Here is a 6,531-nt window from a genome sequence, read left to right as displayed (position 1 = left end):
TGCTTCCTCTTTCTGCTTCTAGGTGCCTCTGGGATGTGTAGTCCACAGTCATAGCCAGCAGTAAGTTTTCAGCAGGGCAGGGCAGCTCTGCACTTAGGGGAAGGGAAGTTTAATCCCCCTCCCTGGCGCCAGACCACAGCTGGGGTTTGCCCGGTGGGGGAGACAGTCCCTGCCTTTCCTCCCCCAACCCTTCTCTGCTGGAGCAGACAGCCCAGCCCAGTGCTGGAAGGCATGCTGGGATGCTGGGGAAATCTGATTTAACTTGAACCAGGAAGGGATCTGGGACAGAAGTTTCATAAACCAGTTTGACCCAAATCAGTTAAGTCCAATACTACATTCAATCAGGTTTATCTTAAACCAGTTTCAGCCATTTTGAAACCGGTTTATGTGCACTGAACGTCTGTGCTGTTATAGGTTTAAACCAGTTTCTGATCACTTAAACCAGTTTATATGTAACTTGTGTCCCTAGTCAAAGGGGCTTGATTTTCAGGCAGTGGGGTGCCCAGCTCTTTCCAAGAAGCTTTCCACTTCAAGATGGATATGCAAAGAGCTGAAGCAGCTATCACTTGAAAATATTGATCTAAAAGGGTCCCTGCCATTGGCCTGTGTGGTATTATACATTGTTTCTGTAAGCGTAGAGACAACCTATATTGACCCGTACCTTGCCAGGACTGTCCACTTCGTTTTAGTTATGCACTGTGGAGCTGCTACAATTGCAAGGCTTATTCTCAAATCACAGGGTAGAGCATGCTCAGTTAAATAAGAGGTGGTTGAGATCTGACCAATGCAACACAAAGTCCTTAGCAATGTGTCAGGGGATCAGATCCCATTAAAATGAGCATTTGCTAGGGGCCTTAATGAGCTCCAGTTGCAGTCTTTAATCTGGTACAGAGATGCTCCAAGTGACTAGGAACCACAGCTTTAAACAGCGGTATTCAGCTGGCAATATTGCTTTATTGCCAAATGCAAGCACAGGAAGCAGGCAAAATGCTTAATAAATACCTTTACTGTGACAGCTGTGGTTTCTGTAGTGCCGAAACACCACTGTAGGAAGGCAAGGGATAGTTATTCACAGGTGCATTGCAGAATTTAATTTATTCTACCTTATGTTGCCATACTGTAGGTACATACGTGGGGATTCTCTCTAACTCTAGGAATCAAACCAGGTCCTGGGAAAGCATTTTTTTTTTTATTTTTTTTTTTACCTCCCAGCAGGACTAGTCACATGGGCAACAGCTGGAATTTACACGGCTCCTTATTCAATTAATTTTCGGAAGCCACTGCGTGGTATTTTCCCACAAGCAAAGAAAGAATAAAATCAGACTGCTAAATATAATATCACTTACTTCCCTGCTCTGTCTCCCCTTGTTTGTGGTGTGTTTGGGGGGTTTTCCCTCCCCTCCCTTTCATAAAAGCGTTACATTTGCTAAAGGGGTAACTAGGGACCAGGATAAGAACAGTACAGTGTCTCCGCAGAAACTAAAGGAAATTACATTTAAAAAGAATGGTGCCAGCCTGTTGTTTTGTATGGGCTTCCATTCCTTACTTTAATGCATTGTAAAACTGTAAAGGAGAGCTTCAGCACATTTGACATGGTTATAAGGTATGGCTGGGTGTTTGAGAAGCAACCTCAGCCATAAGGGATGAAGGGATTACAGAAGTAATAAGTAATCGTTATTTATTGGATATCATACTAAATAGCCTTCTTGAGCTTATACAGCATAGAGTCAATGCAAATATGTTACCACCGACTTTTGATTTAAAGTTCTTTATTCACTGAATAAATACCACCTTTCCTTTTAGTATTTATTGTTCGCCCTGAACATATACAGATTCGGAAATGATTTTTGAATCTACTTATTTTTCATGTGTATAAATAAGAGGTGTCCAATCCGTTTGGCTGCATTCCTCCTGGATACAACCTGATGATATTCCTGGCTCCAAAACTGCAAGAATAGAAGATCAGGCCAGAGGATGTGTTCCCTTATAGTCCCCTGCTATAGAAAAGAGAAAATCAGGGCTGGACTACAAATTTCAAAGCTTACATAAAGTCATAAATAAGCTCCCAAAGAATAGGTCTTATGTTGGCTGCTTATTTTGTGTCTGCTTATGAGCTAGTCTTGAGGAAAGGAGGCAGAGGACACTTAATAAACTGTGTTGTTCTTTTTGGTTGGTGTGAAGAAAGGGTTGTAATCTAAAGATTACTTGGCATTTCTAGTGGGAATATTGACAGATGATCCAGTATTTAAAAGGACGTGGAGGAAGGCAAGTTTTAGTTTTACAAAATCAAAACCAGAGATGGTTTGGATCCACTTTTCCATTGTTAAAGAACCATCAGTTTCAGCACAGAAGACGGGAAGGGGGCAATAAAAGATGCTTTTCCATCCTTGGTTTCGTCAAACGTTGCTGGCTCAAACAGGTTTCAATCTATTCATTCCAGCAACACGTGAAAAGGTCCAGATGGAGAGTCCCACATTCGGATTTGGGAGCCAGGATTTTACCACTTGGCCACTCTCCCAAAAATTGAATCATTTTACCTTTGTCTTTTGCTACATAGCCTTGGTTCAAAGAAACCCGTGATTTAGGCTGTTTCCCTTTTTCCCCGTTTCTTTTGACTCAGCAATTGCTTTGCAGCTCTACAACTGCCTAAGAAAGAGTACCCATTTCACAGTTCATTCCTGATGGTAGTTACAGGAACACAGGACCAGAAAGGACTTCCGTCATGCCATCAAGTTTAGTCCCCATTATAAATGTTTAAAATATTTTGTTGCTGCATAAATCATAAATAATTTTTAATAGTTATAGTGCAGAGTGAGAGCCGATGCTAGTAGATTAGTAACTGTACTTTCCTAAATAAAGTATAATGAGATCTTGCGTTACACTGACAAACTTCAGTGGGACTGTTTCCAGAGGTCCTGTAGCAGCTGTTTTTTGGGGGCTCCTCAAATTGCAGCATAAACATTGTTTCCTGATGCCAGATAATTGCATTGTGTTTGTCGTTCGGGTAAACTAAGGCATGGAGCAGGTTTTTTGGAGGGGAGGTTGTGAATTGCCAAAGATTTATGGAGTGTATTGCAAAGGCCAGAAGTTCTGGCTCCCAGTTTCCTGGGAGACAGTAATTTATAATATCTCAATTATAGGACAGTCCTGACTATATCATTGGCCTACAGCATTGCCAGTCACCGTAGTATATCTGTTAAAGGTAGGACACTTGAAACTTCAGTGTTGTCATGGTTAAGATTAAAATTTTCTGCATTGTCAGGAAGACTTGTACGTCCCCGAGTAGATCCAGGATTTTGTAAAAGGAGGGGCAAGAGCAGCTACTGGCATTGCAAGGGTAGCTGCACCCTTGTTCCCCGTTTCCCCCTTCTCCCCTGTGGTGGGCAGACTGTGACACAGAAGCAACAACCTGGGACTTCTAAGTCCTCCCGATCAGGTAAGAATCCCTCCTCCGTTCCCTTTTGCTATTGCCATTGTCCCAGACAGCTAAAGTGGGTGGTGCCCCTGCCCTGCTGCAGCCAGGCTGCGTGGAGAGGCAGGCTCAGGTTCCTAGCTTGCAGGAAACACCCAGGAGGGGAATGGGCAGGGAGAGGAACTCACCTGCTGCCACTGTTGCTACTATCCCCAGCAGAGCCCAGCTGGAGCAGGGCAAGAGTGGCTCTGGAGCTCCCTTTCCCACAATTCAGCTGGGGTTGGCAAGGACAGTGGAAGCAGGAGGTGGAAGAGGTGGGAAAGGGAAGGGATGTGCCACGTAGCACAGAGGGGAAGGGAAAGGAGTCACCCTGCTGCTTACCTGTTTCAGGGACTTCTTTTAAGGCCCCGGCTGCTGCTCCAGTGGTATGGTCTGAAAAGTGGCTGCAAACCGGGCCTCCACGTTCCTGAATATGCTGTGTGCGCACTTATGTGCACATGCATACCCGTGGCCACCTCTTGGGAGAAAAGGTAGTTCCAAACAAGTGAAATCTGAATTGAGTCCTGTAGGAAGCAGTCTCCTCCTTCAAAGGGGTCCCCCAGCCAGATGCCCTCTACCAGCAGTGTATTGATGCCCATCTCAATAATCTTTTTTTCTAGGTGCTGGCACCCGTAGCATGCTCATTCACAGTATTGTCAGGGTGAGACTTCAGAGAAGGATTGAATTCTTTTCTTTTCATCGGATGTTGTTGTGGCACTTTATGTGCTGGCTTCAGCGTGGTATTGTTTGAGAGGGTTTTAATGCGTGTCTGAATGGGATTAAAGATAGTAGAATGACTTGTGTCATTCTATGAATGACTTGTGTTTTGGGAAATAGCTGTTTCTTCTAGCTGTATGGTTTCAGCCCTGTGAAATACTCCCTGTATTTATGAAAAGCTTAGCAAAAGCTTAGCTCTAAAAGTAAGATGTTACATTAATAAAGTACTTAAGAAATGCCGTACTAAACATGTATTAAGCACAGACAGCAACTGTATAGAGGAAAAAAATATTGTATGCGACTCTTTGGGAGTTGAGGACAGGTTGCTAGATGTCAAATAACCAGTTCAGCTGCTTGGTATGTTAAGTATGCAGTTTAGCTTGACCTGGAATTGTAAACAGTCCCCATACTACTAAGGACATGGAGGGTGAGGACCAGAGCCTTAAATTGGACCTGACATTGAGTAGGTAGCCAGTGGAGTTGGCAGGGCACCGGCATGGTACATTCACATCTGCATTCTGGACCAGCTACACTTTCTGTGCCTTTCTCTCTGTCTTCCCTAGCTAGAAAGCATTGCAGCAATCCAACCTTGAAGGAGCAAAGGCATGGATGACTGCGGCCAGGTCATGTCTGAGCAATACAGCAGGGTTGTTTTTTTTCTTGCCAGTTGCAGGTGGAAGAAGACTCGGTATCAAATTAATTTTTTTCTCATAGGAAAACAGCAGGGGAAACCAACTTAACGCTTTCAACACTAATGAAAGGTGAAGTCTATAAACAAAATCATGGGCTAAATCATCCAGTTCTGACATGTATTTCAGGGGGTGAGTAGCATTTTGTTCAAAAACATCATGAAATAACATGGGCTCTTTGCCTGCAATAGTTTCATAATTAGCAGTGATTTAGGATAGCAATGAAGGTGCCTCTAATGGGCAGCCTATGAATGCTAATAAAATTCAATGGCTAGAAAGGAGACATTAAATGCAATGATTTGTGATTGGGCTGATGGGGTTAATATTTTTTAGAATATAGATTTAGCCATTTTTATTCTAAGGAACAGCGTGATGTAATTACAAGTAACTCGGTAGATGGACTCAATTGCTTAAATTGTGTAAATTAATTAGCAGGATCATACTAAGGATTTTTTAACTCCTTACCATGCTCCTGCCCTGCTGGAAAGGAGTAATGCGTGCATGAGTGTGTGCATGCACACACACTTACATGACCTGCACCAATGGATCTATCCTCCACATCTTCCTGATGTGAGTACTTCCTTTACGTTAAACCAGGAAGGGGTCTGAGACAGATATTGCATAAACCAGCTTGAGCTCAATCATGAATTCATAGATGCTAGGGTCAGAAGGGACCTCAAAGGATCATCAAGTCTGACCCATTGCCAGTAACAGGAAAAAGTGCTGGGGTCATATGACCCCAGCCAAGTGCTTGTCCAGTCTCCTTTTGAAGACCCCTAAGGTAGGGAAGAGCCCATTCCAAATTCTGGTGACCCTTACCGTGAAGAAGCTCTTTCTGATGTCCAACCTAAATCTACTCTCTATCAGCTTGTGGCCATTGTTTCTGATAAACAGAGCATCTTCTATTCCCTGGTGTCCATCCTCCCCGTGAATTTATATACTGTCACAAGATTCCCCCTTAGCCTTCTCTTACGGAGGCTGAAAATGTCCAGGTCCCTCAGCCTTTCCTCATAGGGCCTTCCCTGCAGGCCTCTAACCATATGAGTGGCCTTCCTCTTGACCCTCTCAAGGTTGTTCACATCTTTCTTGAATTGCAATGCCCAGAGTTGGACGCAGTACTTTAGGTGCAGCCTGAGCAGCGCTGTATAGCGGGGGAGCATCATCTCCCCGGACTTATTCGTGATGCACCTACTAATGCATGACAGAGTGCGGTTAGCTGTGGTAATTACTTCATCACTTTGACAACTCATATTCATCTTGGACTCGACAAGACCCTGAGATCTCTTAATGCTGCTGTGCTGCTAATGAGGTCATCCCCCAGCCTATAGGTGTGCTGGTGATTCCCTCTCCCTAAGTGCAGCACAGTGCATTTGTCCTTGTTGAACTGCATCCTATTGTTCTCTGCCAACTTCTCTAACCTGTCCAGGTTCACCTGGATTTGGTTTCTTCCTATCTTTCTTCCTAAATTTTTTCAAGGATTTTCCCAAGGATAAAGGTGAGACTAACCAGTCTATAGTTACTTGGTTATTCCTTCCTTCCCTTCTTGAAAATAGGAACCGCACTGGCCTTTTTCCAGTCCTCAGGGACCTCACCTGAGCACCACAAGTGCTTAAACAGTCATGCCAGTGGCTCTGCTATGACACTGGCTAATGCTTCCAGCATCCTTGGGTGGAG

General features: G+C 44.0%; 1 protein-coding gene across 17 annotated transcripts in view; it reads left to right on the top strand.

The window, feature by feature from the left end:
• Positions 1-6,531, top strand: part of CELF2 (CUGBP Elav-like family member 2) — a 490,120-nt gene that overhangs the window by 294,141 nt on the left and 189,448 nt on the right. The window contains exon 1 of one of the 17 annotated variants that reach the window (XM_025213143.1): positions 3,267-3,436. The exons of the other annotated variants lie outside the window; for them this stretch is intronic. The gene's annotated coding sequence lies outside the window, so the exon portion shown is untranslated. Of the gene's footprint in view, positions 1-3,266; positions 3,437-6,531 lie in introns of those variants that run through there. 17 annotated transcript variants of the gene reach the window in all.

The sequence above is a fragment of the Alligator sinensis genome, unplaced genomic scaffold, assembly GCF_000455745.1.
Source record: "Alligator sinensis unplaced genomic scaffold, ASM45574v1 scaffold268_1, whole genome shotgun sequence".
NCBI classification, from domain to species: Eukaryota; Metazoa; Chordata; order Crocodylia; family Alligatoridae; genus Alligator; species Alligator sinensis.
The sequence above is the reverse complement of the archived record's forward strand: the minus strand, read 5'-3'. Positions and strand labels throughout refer to the sequence as shown.